This window comes from Pristis pectinata, chromosome 18 (genome assembly GCF_009764475.1).
Source record: "Pristis pectinata isolate sPriPec2 chromosome 18, sPriPec2.1.pri, whole genome shotgun sequence".
Lineage (NCBI taxonomy): Eukaryota > Metazoa > Chordata > Chondrichthyes > Rhinopristiformes > Pristidae > Pristis > Pristis pectinata.
Window position 1 is genome coordinate 5,300,779 of NC_067422.1, and position 26,521 is coordinate 5,327,299.

The window sequence follows — 26,521 nt, forward strand, 5'->3', positions numbered from 1 at the left end:
AATATGTTCATACAATCAAATTAACTGATGACAACTCGTGGTATAAGCCAAATTATACTCAAAGAGAAAGCCTGCACTAATTTCAAAGAGTATTTTCTTGGCTGTAATGTACTGAACAAATAAAAGGGAGCTAGAGGGTGGTGGCAAAAGTAGTATCTTGGTGAAGGCAGTAAATGGACAGAAGAAAGTGAACAACTGTAAAACAAAGGACAAGTGAACAAGAGCAAAATACAACAGCTATTGGAAACACAAATACAAAACATTAAAGAAAATATTAATAAGGACTTTGTAATTCCAACTTGAAAACTGGGTAAAAACGTGTTTAAAAATAAATCCACAAATCCTGCAGAAAATACTGTAAAAATTGCAGAGCGCTCAAAACAGCACCTGTTTAATAATAAGGTAATCCTGAACTCGAGGAAAATTATACTTGGTATGACAAATATACATGTTAAAACACCTACCATCCATTATGTGGAGGCATCCTGTACTGTATGCACAGAATTGCTGCAATTCTTTTTCAACAATTCCCATATACATAGCACCTTTAACACAACATGTACATGCCAATGAATCAGAATAAAGCACAGGAGATCGCCAGCTGCATCTCAAGCCACTTTGGTCCATAGTCTTGTAACGAATAACCCCCAGTGGCCATTCAAGCACCTTCTAAATCGATGAGGGGCTCTGACTCCACCAGCCTTCTGAGTAGAGAGCTCCAGACTCCCAGTACCCTTTAGGTGAAAATACTTTTTTCTCAACTCCCCTCTAACCTTTCAACCAATTAACAAATCTTGATCTCTAGTTATCAACCCCTCTGCCAAGGGCAAAAGGCCTTATTTCCCACCTCAATCAAAAATTTCCCAACAGTCCTTGTTCCAAAGCAAACAACCCCAGGCTCACCTTCACAGGTGTGCTATTGAATAAAAAATGATATACAACCATGCAAAGAAATGTTAGGACTGAAGGCAAGATCAAATGTTTAAAGAGATGGGGATTAAAAGCTATCTTGAAGTGAAGAAATTTTAGGCAGGAAATTTCAAACCCAAAAACCTTGGCAACTGACAACATGGTTGCCAATGGAAAAAAAAACTCCGGAATTTTAAAGTGGCCAAATTCGTGGATCAGATATCTTGATGGATAACATAGCTGGAATACATCTCAGAGAAAAGCCAGGGGTGCGGGGTGTTAATCAATCTGATGACTGAGGCATTACTTCACTTGAGGCCAGCACTGGTTGGGAAGCACTGAAGTAACAGTTGAACAGGACTAGTTCTAGTTACCACAAGGCTGGGATTTGGAGCAGATGTCTCAATTTGCTTTTTGACCATAGATGCTCCCAAAGTGCAATTTGATCCTGTTCTCTTTTTCTGTATCATGTACCTTATTATACAAGAATTGAGGCAGCAATCAGAAGGGATGGTGCTTTTTCCACCCCACAGCTTAAGACACCACCCTACAGACACCAAGATGAAATGGAGCATTTCCAAATGAAATTAGTTCACTAAGCAAACGTTTGAGTCTACACTGTTCATTGCAAAATCAAGAGGTTACCAATTGAATTAATTGATGTGGTGTTTCTTAAATTAAGGGTCATACTATAGCCAAGAACTGGTTACAAATTTATAAAGACCAGTTAAAATTATGTGGTTTTAGCTAACTTTATACTTTAATAATCTTCTATATAGTTCTCTCCATCACTGGGAATGTCAAATGACATGCTACACAGAAATATGTCCCACTGAACATCTTTACATTCTTTGCGTTCTGGGGATCAAATTAAATCACCAGCTTAGACTTCATTTACCATTTTGTTGATCAGCTCTTACTAATCATCAAACTGGCAGCAAAGAACAAATTCAATTGGAATTACTTCCCATTCTGCTTTCTGATTCCATTTGAAGCTGGCAATTCATTCCAGCTGTATTTTTTTAAATAAGGTTTGAGTGTAGAGAGTGTGTTGAGGTTCAGCACAAAGGACACTGAATTTAAAAACTATAGCCCACCACAAAATACTGGAGGATTTATTGGGCTGTGTTTTTTTTCCCCCCACAAAACTGGATAGAACTCAAGGAGGAAGTATTAAAGTATAGCCCTGGGAGTGATGATATGATCAAAGAAAAAACTCCTTTGATGGTTTTGAGCAGAGGAAGAAGGATGAAGGAGCTGGGAGGAGGGTAACATGACAAGTTATAGGTGCTCCAGGAGAAATGTCCAGCCACACAAATCATGAATGAATTATGCAATTTATTGACCAGTGCGTCAACGAATACATTACACGAAAGCATCCCAAGGCAGACACAATAAGGAAGTCTGTCTCAATTATGGCCCAGCTGAGGTGGTAGATGAGTACACTATAATTGGCCTCAATATTCTTCAGTTTAGCAATAGCAGGCACAGTGGAGCACCAACGTTTTATGTCAGAGTATAATGATGCTATAAGCTCAACTGCATCTCAGGAAAAAACCAAGCTAGCAGAAATCAGTTCTTTGCCAGGAAAGGATCAGTGGGGAAATTAAGAAACAGGAAGACAAAAATTCAACATTGACCACAAAACACACTTCCAGAATAACTGGTTAAAGGGCCAATTTCTAAAGCACAAAAATAAGTTACTTCACCTGCACACAGGTGGAGACCACAGTTCAAACTTATTTGCTTTACATGCTGAAAATGGTTCCTCTTATCAGGGGAAAAACAAATCAAGGTTTTACCCTTTCATAAGATATTAATAACTATTAAATCACTGCACAACCAAACACTTGGACGCACTTCCACAAACACCCAAGTCACAAATAAAGACTGGTTGCAATGGTCAGAAGCTAAGGACTCCTGCCTTTGGGGCATCCAAAGCACCAGATATATAGAAGTGGTTGAAAATTAGTCCTTCACAGATTATTGCATCCAGCACAGTATATCTTACATAAATAATTTAATATTTCCAACCATTGTGTACAAAAAGCATTTTAAAATACTTCAGAGCAATGGTAATCAGTGAACGCAAAAAAGCCAAATACAGGGTCAAAAGGTAGAGGCATAACAGAAGAAAACAGAAATTCTGTGAGGGAAAGGGAAAGGAGAAGCACAGGTTCACTGAAGTGTAAGCACTCAGTCCCAACTTCCAAGTCTTCTCAACTGTTTGAAAATGTGTGCAAAATCATAAACAAAATGGCTGAGAAAAATAGCTGTACCTTCTCTCTTCTCCCCCCTCCCATTGGGCAGAAGATACAAAAGCCTGAAAGCACATACCACCAGGCTCAACGACAGCTTCTATCCTGCTGTTGTAAGACTATTGAACAGAACACTTGACCTCACAATCCACCTTATGGCCTTGCACCTTGTTGTCTGTCTGCACTGCACTTTCTCTCTAACTGTAACACTTTATTCTGCATTGTTATTACTTTTCCCTTGTATTTCCTCAATGCACTGATCTGTATGGATGGCATGCAAAACAGTTTTTCACTGTACCTCAGTACGTGTGACAATAATAAACCAATTTACCAAGTCGGCAGCATAATCAACAAGTGTTTAAAACGAATAATGTCACTCATTCAGATATGTGGGAGCCAGAAGCAATAGGAATTCAGAATTTGGACTGCCAGACCTAAAAAAGTTATTAAGGTATTTGAAGATTAACGAAGGGACATCTCATTTCAAAATGTGAAAAAGAATAACAGAAGTGTTCAAACATTTTGCCATTAGTGATCACAACATGAACACCAGGTTAGTTTACCTGACAAGTTATTGTTGGACACCTGTAAGTGATGATGTAATAGGACTAGTAATGGAATTCTACCTCAAAACAAATGTGCGAGCCACATATTGTTCATGCAGAGATAGAAGAGCCAGAGAACTGAAGTAACAGTTATTTATTAAATAGGGGGATGGGGTGGCGAAACAGGTTAACCGACAGCACAGGGCTGCTGGGGGAAAGCCTACTTTACATAAATGTCATTTACATATCATAAATGTATTATTCTGTGGTTAGTAGCTTGACGAATATGGAGTGATGATGGTGTGTTCCAGTTGTAAACAAGCAGTGTTCCCACGACAGACACACACTGGAGTACAGAGGTGGGGGTGGGGAGCAATGGACTTACTCCTGCTTCCCCCCCCCCCTTCACCCCACAGGCCTCATCCTAACCCTGGCCCAAATTCTACCCCCCACCCCTACCCCTACCCCGTGTGCCCGCATTCACCCCCCACTCCCCCCTCCCCTCCACCTCACCCCACCCCACTCTTGTTTACACGTTACACACTCCGGCCGCGACAGGCGGAGGGCGGACAGTTGCCGGGGCTGAGGTGACTCGGAGGCCGGCAGGGAAGGAGGGCGCTGGCCGACCCCCGGGCCCGCCGAGCCGGGGCCTGGGATTCAGACGGCGGCCACCCCGCTGCCCCCCATCCCCCCGCCTCCCGTTCAAACAACAAGAGGCTGACAGCTGCCGCCCGCCCGCCGGGAGGTGGCGGCGCCGCCTGCCCGCGCCTCGCTGCCCCGCCGACGCCCTCCTGCGCGTCCCCCCAGGGGGGGCGGCGGGCGCCGGGCCGGCGGACACGGACACAACTCGGCACCTACCTTCCCCTTTACTTTTGCGCCATCTTGGATCCACTTGTCAGCGTCCCCCGACGGCATTGTGGGAAAATGACCCTCGGCCCCGCCCCCTCCGCCCGGCAGCGCGCATGCGCCGCCTCTCCCTCCCGGGAGCAGGGCACCTTCAGGGGGGGGAGGGGAGGAGAAGGGGGGGGGAGGGGAGGAGAAGGGGAGGAGAAGGGGAGGAGGAGGAGGGGGGAGGGGGGGGAGAGGAGGGGGGGAGAGGGGGGGAGGGGAGGGGGGGAGGGGAGGGGGGGAGAGGGGGGGGAGAGGGGGAGGGGAGGGGGGGAGAGGGGGGGGGAGGGGAGGGGGGGAGAGGGGGGGGGAGGGGAGGGGGGGAGGGGAGGGGGGGAGGGGAGGGGGGGAGAGGGGGGGAGGGGAGGGGGGGAGGGGGGGAGGGGGGGGGAGGGGAGGGGGGAGGGGGGGAGGGGAGGGGGGGGAGGAGGGGAGGGGAGGGGGGGAGGGGGGGGGGAGGGGGGGGGGGAGGGGGGAGGGGGGGAGGGGAGGGGGGAGGGGGGGGGAGGGGGGGAGGGGAGGGGAGGGGGGGAGGGGAGGGGGGAGGAGGGGGAGGGGAGGAGGGGGAGGGGAGGGGGGGAGAGGGGGGGAGAGGGGGGGAGGGGGGAGGAGAGGGGGGGAGAGGGGGGGAGGAGAGGGGGGGAGAGGGGGGGAGGAGGGGGAAGGGGGGAGGAGGAGGGGAAGGGGGAGGAGGAGGAGGGGGAGGGGGGAGGAGGAGGAGGGGGAGGGGGGGAGGAGGGGAGGGGGGAGGGGGAGGGGGGAGGGGGAAGGGGGGAGGAGGAGGAGGGGGAGGAGGGGAGGGGGGAGGAGGAGGGGGAAGGGGGGAGGGGGGAGGAGGGGGAGGGGGGAGGAGGAGGAGGGGGAGGGGGGGAGGAGGGGAGGGGGGAGAGGGGGGGAGGAGGGGAGGGGGGAGAGGGGGGGAGGGAGGGGGGAGAGGGAGGGGGGGAGAGGGAGGGGGGGAGAGGGGGGGAGGGAGGGGGGGAGAGGGGGGGGAGGAGGGGGAAGGGGGAGGAGGGGGAGGGGGGAGGGGGAAGGGGGGAGGAGGAGGGGGAGGGGGGAGGAGGAGGGGGAGGAGGAGGGGGAGGGGGGGAGGAGGAGGAGGAGGGGGAGGGGGGAGCGGGAGGAGGAGAGGGAGGGGGGAGCGGGAGGAGGAGGAGAGGGAGGGGGGAGCGGGAGGTGGTGGTGGGGGGGGGGGGGGGGGGTGGTGGGGTAGGGGGGGGGGGGGGGGGGGGGGGGGGAGGGGAGGGGAGGGGGGGAGGGGGGGGGGGGGGGGGGGGAGGAGGGGGAGGGGAGGAGGGGGAGGGGAGGGGGGGAGAGGGGGGGGAGGGGGGAGGAGAGGGGGGAGGAGGGGGAAGGGGGGAGGAGGAGGGGGAAGGGGGAGGAGGAGGAGGGGGAGGGGGGGAGGAGGGGAGGGGGGAGGAGGAGGGGGGAGGGGGAAGGGGGGAGGAGGAGGAGGGGGAGGAGGGGAGGGGGGAGGAGGAGGGGGAAGGGGGGAGGGGGGAGGAGGGGGAGGGGGGAGGAGGAGGAGGGGGAGGGGGGGAGGAGGGGAGGGGGGAGAGGGGGGGAGGGGGGAGAGGGGGGGAGGGAGGGGGGAGAGGGAGGGGGGGAGAGGGGGGGAGGGAGGGGGGGAGAGGGGGGGGAGGAGGGGGAAGGGGGAGGAGGGGGAGGGGGGAGGGGGAAGGGGGGAGGAGGAGGGGGAGGGGGGAGGAGGAGGGGGAGGAGGAGGGGGAGGGGGGGAGGAGGAGGAGGAGGGGGAGGGGGGGAGGAGGAGGAGGAGGGGGAGGGGGGGAGGAGGAGGAGGGGGAGGGGGGGAGGAGGAGGAGGAGGAGGAGGGGGAGGGGGGGAGGAGGAGGGGGGAGGGGGGAGGAGGAGGGGGGAGGGGGGAGGAGGGGAGGGGGAGGGGAGGAGGGGGGGAGGGGAGGAGGGGGAGTGGGGTGGGGGGAGGGGAGAGGAGGAGGGGGAGGAGGGGGAGTGGGGTGGGGGGGAAGGGAGGGGAGGGGGGAGGAGGGAGGGGAGGAGGGAGGGGGGAGGGGGAGGAGGGAGGGGAGGAGAAGGGGAGGAGGGGGAGTGGGGTGGGTGGGAGGGGAGAGGAGGGAGGGGAGGGGGGGGAGGGAGGGGGAGGGGAGGAGGGGGGAGGGAGGGGGAGGGGAGGAGGGAGGAGGGAGGGGGAGGGAGGAGGGGGGAGGGAGGGGGAGAGGAGAGGAGGGGAGGGAGGGGGGGAGGAGGGAGGGGGGAGGGAGGGGGGAGGAGGGAGGGGAGGGGGAGAGGAGGGGGGAGGGAGGGGAGAGGGTGGAGGGAGGGAGTGCAGGTGGAGAGGGCACTGGTTGGGGTTGGAACAACATCTGGAAGGAACAATATCTGGGCGTAGGTTGAGAAGTATCACCTGCAGAGGGGGGGCAAACACCTGGGGATCAGGTAGAGACAACATCTGGGTGCAGGTGTAGAGGGCACTGGGTGGGATAGGTGGATGAAGCAGCAGCTGGGGAGGAGATAAGAGGGGGCAGCGACTGGAGGGGACAACTTATGAGGCAAGTAGAGGGATGAAATCTCATAAAATCATTGACATTACAGCACAGAAGGCTATTGAGCCCAGGGAGTCCATGCCATTCTCTGTAGAACAATCCAGTCAACCCTAGTCTTTCCCCATCTTCCTTTTGAAATAATTGATTTGTTCCCATCACTCTTATGGGCATTGAGTTCAAGATCATTACCAGGTGCTATGTAAAAAAATTCTTCACATTCCTCCTCCTCTTGCCCAGAACCTTAAAAGCTACATCTCCCAATCCTTGTACCACCAGCTAATGGGAATAACTTTACTTTGTTTACCATATCGAAATCTATCATAATCTTGTACACTTCTATCAAATCTTCTCTCAATGTCCTTTGTACAAAGAAGAACAAACCCAGCTAGAATCCTACATCCCCAGAACCATTCTGATAAATCTCCTCTGCACTCTTTCAGAGGCCAACATATCCTTTCTAAAGTGCATTGACCAAACCTAGATATACTCTGGATGTGGAATTACAAATAGGTATCTTCCCTATTTTTCTACTCAGTACCTCCACTTCAATAGATGAAGATCTCAAATGCCTTGCTAATTATTCTCCTAGAATGTCCTGCCAGCTTCAAGGCTCTGTGCATATAATGCCCATGTCCCTCTATTCCTGTATGGTCTTTAGAACTGTGCAATTAAGTTTATATAATCTCTCTCCATCCCTTCTACCAAAATACATCACCTTATACTTACCTGTATTAAATTCCATCTTCTATTGCCTGCCCATTCTACCAACCTATCTGTGTATTATTGAGACAATTAGTATCACCCCGACTGTTTGCCATATTTAGTATTGTTGAGGAATTTTTTAAATTACGCTATATTCCAATATATCAGAAAAAGCAGCCATCATGACACTGAGCCCCAAGGAGTACCATTGTCTACCATCCTCCAGTCTGCAACACAACCATTTACCAAAATTTACTGTTTCTGGCCTTAAGCCATATTTTGATCCTTGCTGACACTGACTGTCTCATTCCACTGGCCTCAATTTTGTTATCCAGTGTTTTATCTGGTGTGTAGTCAAACGCTTAGTTGAAGGCCCTATGGACAACATCCACTGCATTTCCTTCATTAATCTTCCCTGCTTCTTCAGCAAAAAAGAATCATGTAAATTAAGGCAAACACAATTGATCTTTTACAAGTCTACGCAGACTCTCTTCATTTAACTCATACCTTTTGTGTCTCTGTTAATTTTTTTCCCTGTTGATTGTTTCCAAAACCATTCTGTCCATTGAGGTTAAACTGACTGGCCTGTAGGTCTTAGGAGTGTCCTTAAACCCCTTCTTGTACAAATGCCACATTTGCCGTTTTCTGTTCACTCGGCACGTACCCCATAACAAGGAAAGACTGGAAGTCTGTGGTTATCTCCACCCTGATTTCCTTTTGGAGATGTAAGCAATCCAGACCAGTGGGTGTATTCAATCTAAGCATAGTCAGCCTTTATGCTATCTTCTGCCTATGATCTTACACCTATTAGTTATTTCTGCTATCCTCTTTGGTCTGTATCCTCATTTTTCATGAATGCCAAAACAAAATACTCATTACTTGTTCTAAGACTATCCTCCTCCTTCTCTGGAGTACATGCCCCTGTCTGTATCAATGGTGCTGAGGTGGAAATAGTTCAGAGCTTCAAGTTCCAAGGTGTAAATAACACCAACAATTTGTCTCTTTGCCTCAACTCCAGGGGCATGTCCTTCATATATCCTGACTGTCCTCTGTCACTTTAATTCTCCACCCACTCCCACTCTGCCTTCTCTTTGGCGTCTTACCATTGTTTCAACAAAGACTAATGTAAGCTCGTGGAACGGTGCTTTTTCCCTCCACTTGGAGACATTGCAGCACTAGAGACTCATTAATGGATTCAAAAATCTCAGATAACCAGCTTTTCCAGTTTATGTCAGAATTGCTATTCCTGATGTCATGTGTCATCCACCAGTAACATGAGTTCGCGTTTTCTATTTCTACCTGCTGAATATTTCCAATATTTTCTTTTTTTCAGATTTCCAGCCCTTGTTTTGTTCTGCACCTCACGGTTCCAGCATTGTTTGCCTATTTGTTTTGTTTCCTCTCTCCTTCTTTTCATACTTCCCTCAGACAGCTCACCCTTTCACCACCCTCCTCCAGAAAGCACCGACAGCATTATTTTGGTCTCCACCTCATCACAGAATCCCCCTTGTTCTCTTCTCCCTTCCCCTTCTCTACGATTCAATGTTAACTTGTTTTCTCTCTTTCCCCACTCTGACGACGAAGGGTTATTGACCTGAGACTCTCTTCCTCTCTCCACAGATACCACCTGACCTGCTGAGTATCTGCAGGATTTTCTGTTTTTATTTCGGGACATTCCTTTCTGTTCTTTCTGTTCCTTCCTCCCTGAAATCTGAATCTAGCTTCTCCTTTAATGCATTTATAATATTCAGCACAACTTCCACCTGCAATAGGAAGTTCCACATTCTCACTTCTCTCACAGTAAAGAATTTTCTCTTCGATTTCACATTAGGTCCAAAAGCAACTCTCTCATACTGAAGGCTCCAGCCAGGTACAAAACTATAAGAGAGTACTCTGTATTTAGATCAAACCCTCACTGCAGTAAAACTCCTGGAGCTGGTTCACATGATTGCTTTTAGAGGAGGAAATCTTATCCTTACCCACTGGGGCATTCTGTGACCTCAGATTCCCTAATGTGTTCAGAGGGATGGATCAACAATTTCTGGCATTGTCAACAACATCCACATTCACTGAATGAATAATTGTTAAAAAAAATAACATCAGACTCATAGAAAGGTGATTAAAACCTTCAGCAAGAGAGTGTGGTAACAATAATGAAAATTTTGCTATCTTTACCCTACAGAAGGGCTGTTTCACCCATCAGTGTCTGCACCTGCTCTTTGCAAGTAAAGTTCAGTTAATCCCACATCCCCACCCCTTCTGCATTGGCCTCTCCATGTTTTTCGTTTCAAGGACGTGTCTAATTCCCACATGAAAGTTAGAACTGAATCTGCTCCCACCCCCTTTCAATTATTCCATTTAGATATGACCCCTTCTCAAATGCACCACTGTGTTTCAATCACTGGCCAAGCTACTGACAAATGCACAGACAGATTATGGGGTTATATCAACACCACTCTCTGTATTTCATTGGGAGTTATTCCACTTCCAATAGCTGAAGCTTAAAGAACAAAAGTGTTGCCTACAGGATTAAGATTAACTGGTTAAAACTGTACAGTTTCCTATCACAAAGCAGCAATAAGTTTTCCAATGTTTGTCTCATCAGGATCACAAAATCACCAAGATGATTTCCAGAGTGACTGGAACATGAATGAGAAACATCCCAGAAATAAACCTCTACGTCCCTCACTCCCCCACTCCCCTACCACTCAGCCCCCACCACTCCACACCACCAACACCAACCAAGGGAAGGTCTATCAACCAACAATGAACCATTTGGTTGGGAAGATGACTTTAACATCCCGAAGCACTGCAGAAATGGTTGACAGTTAAAGGGGCTTGACGACTGGATGCAATGTTGATGTTACCCCTGGCTGGGGTGTCTGGAGCCAGGGATAACAGTGTCAAAATAAGGGCCGTTCATTCAGAAGAAAGATAAGAAGAAATTTCTTCACTCAGAAGGCAGTGAATCTTGTAACTCTCTTCCTAAGAGGGTTGTATAAGACGAACATCAGTATATTTTTAGATTGTTAAGGCAATCTAGGGATATAAAGCTAATGTAAGAAAGTAGGACCAAGATAGAAGATCAGTTGTGATCTTACTGAATGGCCAAACAGACACAAGGAGCTGTGACCTACTCCTGCTTCTATTTCTTCTGTTCCTATGAGCCTGTCACAGAGGATCATCGTGATCAAAGTGCCACCTTGCCTGTGTTGTCATCTTGAAGCCAAACAAATGTGCAAGGTCTTGATAACATTACTCATGACAAGCCATTCGTTTATGGTCTGTGAGAGCAGAACCAGTGGATTTAGCTCTCTGTTCTAGGAGGGTAGAGGTGAAACATAGCAGAAAACTACTGGGGAGGAAGGTTTCAGTCTGTGGAACATGGTCTAGAGGAGAAAAACACTGTGATGCTGGAGGAACTCAGCAGGCCAGGCAGCATCTGTGGAGAAAAGCAGGTGGTCAACGTTTCAGGTCAGGACCCTTCTTCAGGACTGAAGATAGGAAAAGGGGAAGCCCATTATATAGGAGGGAAAAGCAGAGAAGTGATAGGTGGACAAAAGAGGGGAGGCAGGGTGGGCACAAGGTGGTGATAGGTAGATGCAGGTAAGAGATGGTGATAGGGAGGTGCGGGGGAGGAGGGGAGAGCAGATCCACTGGGGGATCGGTCAAAGGTGAGGAGAAAAAAAGGGGGGTAGAGAAAAGAGAGAGAGGCTAGGAAAGGGAAGAAAAGAAGAGACATGGTTGGGGGTGGGTGTGGGGATTACTTAAAGTAGGAGAATTCAAGGTTCATGCCGTTAGGCTGCAAGGTTCCAAGACAGAAAATGAGGTGCTGTTCCTCCAGTTTGTGCTTGGACTTCTCCTGGCAGTGGAGGAGGCCGAGGACTGACATATCAGTGATGGAGTGGGAGGGGGAGTTGAAGTGACTGACAATGGGGAGATGCAGATCGCGGTTTCATCCCCCGGTGGACCCCTTTTTCCATCCTTACCTTTGACCCGTCCCCCGGTGGATCTGCTCTCCCCTCCTCCCCCGCACCTGCCCATCACCATCTCTTACCTGCATCTACCTATCACCACCTTGTGCCCACCCTGCCTCCCCTCTTTTGTCCACCTATCACTGCTCTGCTTTTCCCTCCTATACATTGGGCTTCCCCTTTTCCAATCTTCAGTCCTGAAGAAGGGTCCTGACCCGAAACATTGACCGCCTGCTTTTCTCCACGGATGCTGCCTGGCCTGCTGAGTTCCTCCAGCATCATAGTGTTTTTCATCTAGATTCCAGCATCTGCAGTATTTTGTTTCTCTATGGTCTAGAGGAGATTCATAGAAAGAAACAATACTCATTCACTCAGGTAGAAATACAGGAAATAAAGTTTTACGATGCAGACTATGAGTACTCTGAGACTTGGCTAACACGGCCTGCCTGGTTAACTCTATATTTATAGAACAGTGTACAGAGTTTCCCAACCTATCCATCACTTGATGTTCTACTCCAATGTCTTTCCAGCTCCCTTTTACCCAGATTACCTAGATAAGCAGCTTTATTTGTCTCATGAAACAGTGTATTCCAAATAGTCACCACCATCTGTGTGAATGTCAAATGTTATTTGTCCAGTTGCTTCCCCTCTTGCAAACCATCTTAACCCTATCCCTTGTTCTTATTCAAAGGGTCAACAGATTAAAGCCCTTTAAGTTCTTTAAAAGCAGCCACCACAATATCATCTCCAGAGTAAACAAAGGCATTTTATATCACACAGAAGCAAAAGAAGGTGGAAATGTATTCAACAGTTCAGGCAGCATCTGTGCAACATACTTCAGTTATCTCTCTTGGTAGATCAGGTGTCCTTCTGATACAGAATTGGAAGACATCTGTTTGAGTATATTCCAGGAATTAACCTTCTTTTCGTTCACATTTTTCATTTTTTCCATAATTTATTCATCCCTTTCTGATACTTCAACAGTTAATAAAATTATTTTGGATTATTAAACTAGATTTAAAACTATAATTCCCCAAATTGAAACATGTTGCCCAGGCACTACCAAGTTCTGCTTTAGTTAATATTCATGCGACCTGCTCCCTGGTCTTGCCCAAAAGGTTTCTTCTTAACATTGAACAATTGATTCCAACCCCTTCCTTGACCATGTTGAAGAAACATCAACTTGCACTTTACCAGAAAAAAGTTAACTGCACCGTGGGAAGGACGGCACTGGGGGAGCGCTGCACTTTGCGGGGACAGCACAGAGGGAGTGCTGCACTGTTGCAGGGACAGCACTGAGGGAGGGATGGCACTGAGGAAGTGCTGCACTGTTGGAGGGATAGCAGTGAGAGAGTGCTGCACTGTTGCAGGGACAGCACTGAGTGAGTGCTGCACTGTTGCAGGGACAGCACTGAGTGTGTGCTGCACTGTTGCAGGGACAGCACTGAGTGTGTGCTGCACTGTTGCAGGGACAGCACTGAGTGTGTGCTGCACTGTTGCAGGGACAGCACTGAGGGAGCGCTGCACTGTTGGAGGGACAGCACTGAGGGAGCGCTGCACTGTTGTGGGGACAGCACTGAGGGAGGGATGGCACTGAGGAAGTGCTGCACTGTTGCAGGGACAGCACTGAGTGAGTGCTGCACTGTTGTGGGGACAGCACTGGGGGAGTACTGCACTGTTGCAGGGACAGCACTGAGTGTGTGCTGCACTGTTGTGGGGACAGCACTGGGGGAGTACTGCACTGTTGCAGGGACAGTGCTGAGTGTGTGCTGCACTGTTGCAGGGACAGCACTGAGTGTGTGCTGCACTGTTGCAGGGACAGCACTGAGTGTGTGCTGCACTGTTGCAGGGACAGCACTGAGTGTATGCTGCACTGTTGTGGGGACAGCACTGGGGGAGTACTGCACTGTTGCAGGGACAGTGCTGAGGTGCGCTGCACTGTCAGATGGGAAGAACTACAGTTGCAATGCACTGTTGGCGGGGTCGTACCAAGGGATCATCGCACTGTCAGAGGAGCGCACTGTCGGAGCTTTGAGGCATGGTTTACACTTTCATTTAACAATTTAGCAAAGCTCTTCCCTTGAATTGATAAGCCTGGCTCAGTGAGTAGCACTCCCCTTTAAATAAAAAGATTGTAGGTTCAAGCTTCACCACTGAGACTTAAGGCTGATACTCCATTGCAGTACTGACAGAGTCCTGCACTGTTGAGAAGGCCATGATCAAGCGAGAATCCTCTTTCCAGTGGACAGAAGATCTCACCACATGCTCGAAAAAGGCAGGAGTGGCCAATATTTATTCCTCAACTCACATCACCAAAATGGACAACTGTGTTGTTATCTTATTATTGTATGTGAGATCTTGGCCTGCGCGATTTACTTGAGTGTTGGTGGAGGGAATGGGAACCTGGGAGAGAGTCAGGAGGGAGAGAATCAAAGCTAGAAGCAGAGTTAGAAATGTAGTAAGCAAAGTAAATAAGCAGTGGGAGCAAAGGCAGACAGCAAAGAGTACACGAAAATGTTAAAATGCTAAATTTAAAGGCATTATATTTAAATGCACATTGTAAACGCAACAAGGCACATTAATTAATGGCACAAACAGTCATTGACGTGATCTAATTGTCACTGCAGAACATGACTGTAGGTTGACAAATATGCGAAGTAAATATTCTAGGGAATTAAACATTTGGGAAGGACAAGCAAACGGGAAAAGGAGGCAGGGTAGCGCTTTTCATGAGATATCATGATGGGACAGTAGTTAAAAAGGATCTTGGCTTTGTAGATCATGGTATAGAATAATAATCAGGTTGGTAAGAGGAAGCAGCAGGAGACAGCAAACATTGGTGGGAATTGTTTACAGGCTTCCAAACAGTAGTTGAGATGCAGGGCAGAGTATAACTTAGAAAATTTGAGGTGCATATAACAGGTCTAATCATAGGGGACTTTAATCTGCATTTGGACTCAGCAAATGAAATAAGGACTAACAAAATTCTGGATGAATTGCTGAAATATAAACAAGCTAGATTTCTACAACAGTGTATTATGGAACCAGCTGGTGAAGAGGCTATTTTAGATTTGATACTGTGCAATGAGTAAGGGTTATTTAATAAACATGCTGTAGGGGAATTCCTAGGGAAGAGAATTATGATCAAATTTTACATTAAGTTCAGAAGTGATATACTTCAATCTGAAACCAGGGCTTTGAATCTCAACTAATGAAACTATGAGGTTGTGAGGGGCAGGTTGGTTGTGGCACTAATGATTGTCATAGTTGTAGAGTTATACAGCACGAAAACAGACCCTTCAGCCCAACTTGCTGGTGCCGTCCATGTCAATCCAAGCTCATCTTATTTGCCTGCATTTGACCCATATCCCTCTAAAACTTTACTATCCAATGGACAGTCAATAGCTCACTCAAAAAAATACATGATTTATAACAAAAATATGTTCTTAATGGGCATAAAGTTATAATGAGAAAAAAATTATACAACCATGGATTCCAGGAGAAATTAAAGGCTGCACTAAATTTAAGGAACAGGCCTTATAAAATAGTCAGAAAATGCAGCCAGCCTGAGGGTTGGGAGCATTTTAAAGTTCAGCAAAGGATGACCAAGAAATTGGTAAAGAAAAGGAAAATAGAACATCAGAGTAAACTACCGAGAAACATAAAAAGAGGCTGTAAGAGCTTTTATGGTTATGTATAAAAAAAGACTCGTGAGTGCAAATGCGGGTCCCTTACGCACCAAGAGGGGAGAATACATAATGGGGAGAGGGCAGATGGTAGGGGAGCAAAACAAATACTTTGCATCTGTCTTCCTAGAAGAGGACACAAAAAATCTCCCAGTAATACTAGAGAACCCAGGGTCCAGTGAAAACGAGGAAATAAAATAATTTTGTACTAGTTAAAGAATAAGCCTTAAACCTAAGGACACAATGATCTAAATCACAATGATCTAAAGAGGTATACAAAATTATGAGGGGTATAGATCGGGTGAATGCATGCAGGCTTTCTCCCCTCAGGTTGAGTGAGACTAGAACAAGAGGTCATAGGTTTAGGGTGAAAGGTGCAATATTTAAGGGGAATCTGAGGGGAACTACGTCACTCGGAGGGTGGTGCAAGTGTGGAATGAGCTGCCAGTGGAAGTGGTCGATGAGGGTTCAATTGTAACATCTAAGGGAAGTTTAGATAGGTGCATAGATGGGCGGGGTATGGAAGTCTATGGTCTGGGTGCAGGTAGATGGGACTAGGCAGAAAACCAGGCCGGCATGGACTAGATGGGCCAAAGGGTCTGTTTCTGTGCTGTAGTACTCTATGACTCTATCTCAGAGTTTTGAAAGAGGTGGCCTTGGAGGTTCAAGGTCTGAGTGGAGGCTCTGACTATCATTTCCCAAAATTCTATAGAGTCTAGAAAGGTTTCTGCAGATTGGTGAGAAAATGTGACCTCTCTATTCCAAAAAGGGAGGGAGAGAGAAACCAGGGAACTGTGGACCTGTTACCCTGATATCCGTAGTTGGGAATCAATAATCAACAATATGTATTAAGACATTTAAAAAATAACAACATGACTGAGCGTCAATATGGCCTTATGAAAAGGAAATTATATTTGACTGATCTACTGGCATTCTTTGAGGATGTGTCAAGATGAGAGGGAATCAGTGTATTTGGGTTTTCAGAAGGCTTTTGATAAGATCCTGCACAGGAGATTAATGAGAGACACAAGAAATTGCAGATGCTGAAATCTGGAGCAACACACAAAGGCACTGGAGGAATTCGTGGGTCAGGCAGCATCTATGGAGGGAAAAGGACAGTCAACGTTTCGGGTCGAGACCCTTCATCTGGATTGGCCTAGATTGACCCGAGGCCTTAGGAATATTGATGCTCAAAGAGTGTCCTTATACACAAGTCATTGAAAGCTAGTGCAGATGCAGCTGGGTATTAGGAAGGCAAATTGTATGTTGGTCTTTATTGAAGAGGATTTGAGTATAAAAGTAAGGATGTCTTATTACAATTATCTAAGGCCTTGGTGAGAACATACCTGAAGTATCGTGAATAAATTTGATCTCCTTACCCAAAAAAAGGAAGGATATACTTACTAAAGAGGGAACACAGTGAAAATTCACCTGACTGGTTCTGGGGATGGCGGGTCTGTCACATGAGGTGCGATTGAGTAGACTGGGCATGTGTTCTCTAAAGTTTGGAAGAATGAGAGGGAATCCCATTGCAACATGTAAAACCCCTAGAGAGTATTTGTAGGGGAAATGATTCCCCAATTAAGTCTAGAACCGAGTCAAAATCTCAAAATAATTGTAGGTCGTTTTGGACTAATATAAGCAAATAATTCTTCCCTCAGAGTGTGGTGAAACTTTGGAATTCCCTTGCCCAGGGGGCTGTGGAGTTATAGATTACATTCAAAACAGAGATCAATAGATTTCTGAATATTAAAGGAATTAAGGAATACATGGGGCAAGGGCACAAAGATAGTGTTTGAGGGAGAAGATCAGCTTTGATCTTGTCAAGTGGCAGAGCAGTTCAGGGTGCTGAATCACCCACACAGCTCCCTGTTGGTGTTTCCAACGTTACAACAGCAATTTTTCAAGTGTAAACGTACTTGACTTGTGTAAGATGTTTTATAAATGTAACCTTATCAAGAAGGACTTATTTGAAGATGGAACAAGTAAAACAATTGACAAATTTGGCATCTGATTAACAAGCAACCTGTTATATCAGATTGTTGAAGAGATATTAAATTCCATTGGCATCAAACTGCAGGGGTTGTGAGTTAAATCCATACCACCTATCAATCTATGATGATTACATCAGTGGTGGTGGAACTGTTAAGTGACCAGAGCAGTAATCTAAAGCCCTGGACTACAGTCCAGAGACTCAGGTTCGAATCCCACCATGGTTGTACTGTAACTTAAATTTAGTTAATTATCTGGAATTTGGTAAAATAGTAGCGACTTGTCTTTCAGTAATGAAGACCACAAAAACTGCTAAATTGTTGTAGTGACCCATCTAGTTCACTAATGTTCTACACTAATGTTCACTAATTGCCATTTTATCTGGTCTGGTTATATGTGACTCCAGACCTAACCCACTTGGTTGACCCTGGAAAGGCCAAGCACCCAGTCGTGGCCAGCTCACCACCACCTTTCAAGAGGCAATTAGGGATGGGCAATAAATGCTGTCCTTCCAGTGACACCCCGATCCTGAAAAATTAATTTTATACAACTAGGGCAGATTGTGAGATACATATTTGCTCTTCAAAGGAACAAGAGGTGGAGATTGGGACTCTCTTCAGCACAGGGTGAGAGGATCTCAACACTTACTCACTGCTCAACCTTCAAAGCAAATTTCATGAGGGTTCTCAGTGTTGAGGAGTTGGAGCTAAGAGGTTCTACGATGCACCATACTCACTTGTGCTGTATGATAGTCGTTGAATTGTACTTCACAGGAGGAGGCCATTTGGCCCATTATTCCAGTGCTGGTTCTGAGAATGAACTATCTGATTGGCTCGTTATCTCCTCTTCCTTAATCCTGCCTGCACCTTTTCTCAGACAAGTAGGTCAACATCCAATTCCCTTTTGAAAGTTGCTTTTAAATCTGTTTCCAACATCCTTTCAGCCAGTTGTTCCAGATCATAACATTGGCCTGTGTAATATCCCCTTGGTACCCTTGGGATCTTTCACCAGTTAGCTCTGCCATCTAGTAACCCCCTCTCTGCACCACCCACCCACCCCCCAACCCCTGCTGCCAGTGGAAAATGCTTCTCACCATTTAATCTATCAAAACCCCTTCACATAATGAAACATCTTGTCCTGGCTGTGGTAATCCTGTGCCCATATTATAGCCATAGACGTTACAAGGCAATGCAGTGGCAAGGTTAAGATGGTCTGTTTTGAGCAGTATTTACACATGGAGTTACAGAGCGCACAGAGGCAGTGAAGAGAGGGGGCTCGGGAGCTGTGTGTGCAGTATTCAGGGATGGGTGGGGTGACTCACAAGGGGACAGCCCCATCTATTATTATGCACATTAAGGACATGAACACATGCACAATGTGACCCTCCAAAAGTGGTCAAATTAAAATGGTTGCCTGCTGGGATCCCTTGTTTCCAGCTTGGTTGTGGTGGGCCAGCTTCATTAGCACCGTTGGGGCTGCAGTCTCCAATAGCTGATTATCACAGCTTCCATCGCATTATTATTGAAAGGATGTAGAAGCTTTAGAGAGGGTGCAGAGGAGATTTATCAGGATGCTGCCTGGATTGGAGAGCATGTCTTATGAGGATAGGTTGAGTGAGCTAGGGCTTTTCTCTTTGGAGAGAAGGAGGATGAGAGGTGATTTGATAGAGGTGTACAAGATGATAAGAGGCAAAGATGGAGTGGACAGTCAGAGATTTTTTCCCAGGGCAACAATGGCTAATGGGGGGACATAATTTTAAGGTGATTGGAGGAAGGTATAAGGGGGATGTCAGGGGTTAGTTTTTTACACAGAGAGTGGTGGGTGCGTGGAACACACTGCCTGCAGAGGTTGTGGGGGCAGATACATTAGGGACATTTAAGAGACTCTTAGATAGTCACATGAATGATTACAAAATAGGGGGCTAGGTAGGAGGGAAGGGTTAGATAGGTCACAGAGCAGGATAAAATGTCGGCACAACATTGTGGGCCGAAGGGCCTGTACTGTGCTGTAGTGTTCTATGTTCTATAATAAATAGAAAATATTTGCTAGAACTTCAACCGGCACGGTAGTGTAGTGGTTAGCGTAACACTATTACAGCGCCAGCGACCCAGGTTCAATTCCTGCCACTGTCTGTAAGGAGTTTGTACGTTCTCCCCATGTCTGCGTGGGTTTCCTCCGGGTGCTCCAATTTCCTCCCACATTCCAAAGACCTACAGGTTAGGAGCCACGGGCATGCTATGTTGGCGCCGGAAGAGTGGCGACACTTGCAGGCTACCCCCAGCACATTCTCAGTAACGCAAAAAGATGCATTTCACTGTGTGTTTCAATGTACATGTGACTAATAAATAAATATCTTATTTTAAATGCCCACCAAATTAAGGAATAAAATCAGGAAATGCTGGAAGTTGTTATTACATCATTCAACACCTTAAAAAAGAGTGGACTTGGTCAGAATTGATAAAGAACAGGCTCAAATGACAGCTTTAGATCACAAGTCAGTTTTGCAAACATCGGAGTTTAGTATTTTTGGACTTTTGTTTTGCAGTCTGGCTGTTCTAAGTAGGTAAAGGAGTGAATGGATAGTGAGAGGATGATTGGTAAATGTTGTCCAGAAAGCTGTTTAAAGTAGCAGCTTCTGGCCTGGATTAAGAACACTGTTAAACAGATAAGGTTTCTGATCATGATGTAAACTGCAGTACATCAGCAAGGCTGAAAGGAGAAAGAGAATATTAAGTTGTTCCTTAAGAATGTGCATGTAAGGCAGCCCTACATAAATGCTGGGGAAAACACATGTTGAATATTTCAACCAATTTTATACTCTGCAAGTTATTTTTTGATCAGAAAACCATTCCCATGGTTAAGAGTCTAGACAAATCTCCATGGAATCCATTGAGGCAAAAAACTGCTGATACTGGAATGCTGAAACTGCTGGAGATACTCAGAAGATCAGGCAGCATCTGTGGAAAGAGAAACAAGAGTCAAAGTTTGAAATAACAGTCAACGCGCTGGAGGAACTCAGTGGGTCAGGCAGCATCTGTGGGAGGAAAGAAGTTGTCAATGTTTCAGGTGGAGTAATGTTGCCTGACCCGCTGCGTTCCTCCAGCACATTGGTTGTTGCTCGTGATTCCAGCATCTGCAGCATCTTGTGTCTCTCAAAGTTTGAAATGTTGAATCTGATTCTCCGCTGCCAGACCTGCTGGGTGCTTCTGGTATTTTCTGATTTTGTTCCTGCAGACTCCACACAGGTAGTCGCTGAATGTCTGATATGAGGCATGTTATGACAATCTTACCTTCGTGCAGTCCTTCAAACTGCAGACCTTCCTACATTAATTGGTATTGGTTTATTATTGTCACTTGTACCGAGGTAGAGTGAAAAACTTGTCTTGCATACTGATCGTACAGATCAATTCATTACACAGTGCATCGAGGTAGTACAGGGTAAAAACAATAACAGAATACAGAGTAAAGTGTCACAGCTACAGGGAAGTGCATTGCAGGTAGACAATAAGGTGCAAGGTCAAACAAGGTAGATTGTGAGGTCAAGAGTCCATCTCATCATATAAGGGAACCATTCAATAGTCTTATCACAGTGGAGTAGAAGCTGTCCTTGAGCCTGGTGGTATGTGCCCTCAGGCTCCTGTATCTTCTACCTGATAGGGGAGGGGAGAAGAGAGAATGACTCGGGTGGGTGGAGTCTTTGATTATGCTGGCTGCTTCACCAAGGCAGCAAGAGGTATAGGCAGAGTCCATGGAGGGGAGGCTGGTTTCTGTGATGTGCTGGGCTGGGTCCACAACTCTCTGCAGTTTCTTGCGGTCCTGGGCAGAGCAGTTGCCGTACCAAACCATGATACATCCAGATAGGATGCTTTCTGTGGTGCATCGATAAAAGTTGGTGAGTGTCAAAGGGGACATGCCAAATTTCTGTAGCATCCTGAGGAAGTAGAGGCGCTAGTGAGCTTTCTTGGCTGTGACGTCTACAGGGTTGGACCACGACAGGCTATTGGTGATGTTCACTCCCAGGAACTTGAAGCTGTCAACCCTCTTGACCTCAGCACCATTGATGTAGACAGGTGCATGTACACCTCCCCCTCTCCTGAAGTCAATGACCAGCTCTTTAGTTTTGCTGACATTGAGGGAAAGGTTGTTATCATGACACCATGTCACTAAGCTCTCTATCTCCTTCCTGTCCTCCAATCATCATTATTTGAGATATGGAGTACTATGGTGATATCATCTGAAAACTGTTGGAGATGGAGTTAGCAACACTGATAGCAACACTTCAATTTATGCCACTAGCCTCTGAGCTAGGGAATTGGTTTAACTGATTACTCCTACAGGAACCTAGGGAATGGGATGGTCACTTCAATGAACTCCAGACTTGCCCACGTTTGGGTTCAGATTTACCAACACCTGAACTATTGACCCAAAGGGTGTGCAGACCATGGTGTAGGTGATCAACAAGCACAAAAACTGCAGATGCTGGAAATCTGAAATATTAAGACTGGAGTAGGATTAGGCCACTCAGCCCATTGAGTCTGCTCCCCCTTTCAGTTCATGGCTGATTTATTTTAACCCCATTCTCCCCAGAACCCTTAACCGCCTTACCAATCAAAAACCTATCAATCTCTGCCTTAAATACACCGAATGACTTGGCCTCCAAGCCATCTGTGACAATGAATTCCACAGATTCACCACCCCCTGGCTGAAGAAATTCCTCCTCATCTCAGTTTTAAAGGGACATCCCTTATTTTGAGGGTGTGCCTCTGATCCCAAACTCTCCTACTGATGGAAGCATCCTCTCCACATCCTCACTATCCAGGCCTCTCAGTATCAGAAGATAAACAGAAAATGTTGGACATACTTAGCAGGTCTGTGGAGAGAGAAACAGAATGAATTTTTCAGGTTAAGAATCTTTCATTAAAGCTAGGAAAAGTTAGAAATTGAACACGTTTTGAATTGCAAGGAAGGGGAAAAGGTGAGTGGACAAAGGAAATGTCTGTAACAGGATGGAGACCGAGAGACTGAATGACATAAGAGGTGGTGGTGCTGGCTGAGAGCGGGTCGTAGTTGGTCTGTCTGGAGGAGATGTAAATCGACGGACACAAATGAGGACAGAAGAAAGACAGAAAAAATACAAAAGGTGGAACAGTGGGATTTAAACATAGTATCTGAAACACGGGAGCAACACAGAAAATGCTGGAAGAATGTGCCCAAATCATGCGCCAACACAAAGTTAGAATGGCTCATGTTGTGTGATATATTTATCAACTCTTCAGTTAAATATTCACAGAAGACACTCTCTCATTGATTGTTTCATTGGCTCTCTCAGTCCTGCCACAAGACAATTAATACTCGTCATGTGGTTGTGATCACATTTAAAGGAGTTTTCAAACACCAGCAATCAAATATCAATCATGGGCCTATTATGCAACGCCAGCTGCTGCTGATTTTGCTAGTTCAAACTGCAGGTCGCGGCAGGAGTGTAGCTGTGTAATTACTGCAACACAAACTTGACATTGGGTGGTCAGGTGCTCCACAAAATTACTTTCATTCATTGCTTTGTTCATTGCTCCAATTCCTCCCTCTCCGGGACAGGCTCAAGAACTTCAGTTGGATGCCTGTCTTGGCAGGATTTAGACAACCTACCCTCAGAACATCCCACAGACTGTGTCAGCAACACTGTGGCCTCAAGTAAGAAGTGGCCATTTGAGACAGAAATTTGGGAATGTTAAAGATAATTCCAGTTAAAACTCAGGCATTCCCTGAGCCATGACAATGGACGTTGGGCTTCACCTCCATTTTATTCTTGATTTCGATATTGAACGAAAAGTTGGATCAGGTTCATGGTCTTGGTCTGATGAGCAACAGTGGAAGGGAGAGGAATACAAAATGCCAGAAACACTCAACAGGTCAGTCAGCATCAGTGGAGAGAGAAACAGTTACTGTTTCAGGTCTGGGATCCTTCATAAGAACTCAGAAGTTTCAGATGCAGTTCTGACAAAGAGTCACAGATCATTGACCATTTCTTGTCCCACAGATGCTACCTGACTGCCAAGCTGTTCCAGCATTTTCTGCTTTTTGTTTCGGATTTCCAGTATCTTCAGGTTTATTGATTTTCAGTGGAGGGAAAAAAGTGTTTACTGAGTGAGGGGAAATCAAGTGAAACTCTTTCATTAACATAACAGCCATTCACTGCTAAAACTACCACGAGGTGCTTCACAACCACTTAAATACTTTTGAGACACTGTCATTGTTTCAATTTAGAAACACAGGCGCCAATTTGAGTCTAGCAAACTCCCAGAGCAAAGTAATAATGAGAAGATAATCTGTTTTAGTGAATCAGAATCAGATTTATTATCACTGACTTATACAACATGAAATTTGTTGTTTTGCAGCAGCAGTATAATGCAAAGGCATAAAACTACCATAAATTACATAAGTAAATAAATTGTGCAAATAAAAAGGAATAATGAGGCAGTGTTGATGGGTTCATGGACCGTTAAGAAATCTGATGGTGGAGGGGTAGAAGCTGTTCTTGAATCATTGAGTGTGGGTCTTCAGGCTCCTCTGCCTCTTCCCCAATAGTAGTAACGCGAAGAGGGCATGTCCCCGATGGTGAGGGTCCTTAGTGATGGATGCCACCTTCTTCAGGCACCGCCTCCTGAAGATGTCCTTGATGGTGGGGAAGGTTGTGCCCGTGATGGAGCTGGCTGAGTCTACAACCCTCTGCAGCCTCTGCACATTGTAGCCACCATACCAGGCAGTGATGCAACCAGTCAGAATGCTCTCTGCCGTACATCTAGAGGGCTATTACTTGAGAGGCATACAACAAGCAGGATGCTGGGGAGGACTTTACCACTCTTACTCAAAACACGTGAGCATTCTCCAAAGTCCTCCTGCGTAGGTAGACAAGGGCTCAATGTAATGCCTCACCTGAAAGGCAGCGTCTGAGACCACATGGTACACCCTGCACTGATTCTGTGGTTAAGCCTCTGGAGTGGGATTTGGCTGCACAGTGGCGCGGCTGGTAGTGCTGCTATTGCACAGCTCCACAGATCCTGACCTCAGATGTTCTCCATGTGACTGCATGGGTTTCCTCCAGGTGCTCCGTTTCCCTCCCAAAGACATGCCGGTAAATTAATGGGCCACCATAAGTATCCTCTTCGTGTATGTGAGAGTGAGGGGAATTAGTGGAGAGTTAATGGCCGTGAGAGAGAATGGGTTCAGGAAAATAATTGGGGAAATGGAATTGATGAGACTGCTCTGGGATCTGGCATAGACTCGATGGACTGAATGGCCTTCTCTGTTTTGAGAAAATCTGCAACAAAATATCAGAAGACATAATTTTACCCACTGAGCTCCGGCTGACACCCGAACACAGGGTCAGGGTCCCTCATCATGCCCTTTCTCACTCACCCATCACCCTGTGCTCACCGACTTATATTAGCTCCCTGTTATGTAACACTTAAATTCGAAGTGGAGACACAAGAGACTGCAGATGCTGGAACCTGGAGCAAAAAACAAAACGCTGGAGGACCTCAGTGGGTTGAGCAGCATCTGTGTAGGGAAATGGACAGTTGAAATGTTCAGATGAAGGGCCTCAAACTGAAATATCAACATCCCATTTCCCTCCATAGACGCTGCCTGACCTGCTGAGTTCCTCCAGCATTTTGGGGGTTTTTTGGGGCCTAACTTCTAAAATCCTTCTCCTTATTTTCAAATCTCTCCATCTAAGTGTTACCAGAGAGAAGCCAATACCCTGTAACTTTCCATCACAGGAAGTCCAAAATCTCAAGAGTTCAGAAAACAGGCAGCAAAAGATTTAGGTAATTCAGTCACTGGCTGCAACCAGACAGTGTTATCAAGGAGAGAAACATTCAGTCTCACATCTACTTGTATAAATCAAAGCAGTTAATTAAACACGGAATAAATTTGCATTGTGGAGAACAATTGGTGAGCAGAGTTGGTATTGGAATTGGTTTATTATTGTCACTTGTACTGAGGTACAGTGAAAAACTTGTCTTGCATACCGATCGTACAGGTCAATTCATTACACAGTGCAGTTACATTGGGTTAGTACAGAGCCACTGGAGTTTTGCTCACTTCCAGAAAATCCTCAGGCATATTTTATTGCCAATCTTCTCCTCCTGCTGATATAAATATTTGGTTGGGATAAGTTTCCATGGATGGAAGGAAGCTTCTAGTGCCTTACCTTTGTGTGAGCCTTAACACTGATTATCAACAGGCTACTTGACCAAGGGAGGTATCTTTAGTTTCAGGATCTAGACCCAGCAATGAGGATTGAGTGGCAAGTCAGGGTGGTGTGTAACTGAGTGGAACCTGTAGGTGGTGGTGCTCCCATGTGCCTGATGTCCTCGTCCTTTTCCCCAGCGGGAAGTAATTATGGCTAGGAAAAGATGTGACAGTATCAGGAGATAGGAAGGACAAATGAGATGAATTCCCCCCCACTTGTGTGCCTGGGGTTTAGCATCAGAGTGGCAGCAACCCTCGATGAACCATCTTTAAACCTTTCTCACACGGTTGATTGATGCTTTCTGCAAATGCCACATCAAATTTGCCTGCAAAGTGTCAGGCGCCAAACCTTGAGGGTCTGTGTATTTTGATGTGTCAACACCTTGAAAACGGGTGTTCAATGTAACATTTCAAAATTTGCAGTGACGTCAAATTTGGAGGTACGGTAGTCAGTGGGGGGATAGAAGTAGGCTGTGGGAGGTCAGAGTAAACAGCAGATAAAGTTAATATAAGAAGTGTGAAGTCATACACTTCGGCAAAAGAACACAATTGAGTAAATATCACAGCTCTAGGGGGTGTGCAGGGACAGAGGGACCAGGTGTACAGGTGACTCATTGAAAGTGACAGGGCAGGTTGCGAGAGTAGTTAGTGAAGTACAGAGGATCCCGGGATTCAGAAGTGGAGGCAATGAGGACACAAGCAAGGTGATTATGTTGAATGTGTACTAACCACTGGTTAGAGTATTGTCTCCAATTCTGGCCATCACACCTTACAGAGGGGGCAGAAACCATT

General features: G+C 46.7%; 1 protein-coding gene across 5 annotated transcripts in view; it reads right to left on the reverse strand.

The window, feature by feature from the left end:
* The window catches only part of helz (helicase with zinc finger), a 246,256-nt gene extending 241,646 nt beyond the window's left edge, over positions 1 to 4,610 (reverse strand). For 4 of the 5 annotated variants that reach the window (XM_052033181.1, XM_052033180.1, XM_052033179.1 and 1 more), the window contains exon 1: positions 4,571 to 4,610. The gene's annotated coding sequence lies outside the window, so the exon portion shown is untranslated. The remainder of the gene's footprint in view (positions 1 to 4,570) is intronic. The other variant, XM_052033177.1, reaches the window with a different exon arrangement.
* Positions 4,611 to 26,521: the final 21,911 nt, after the last annotated feature.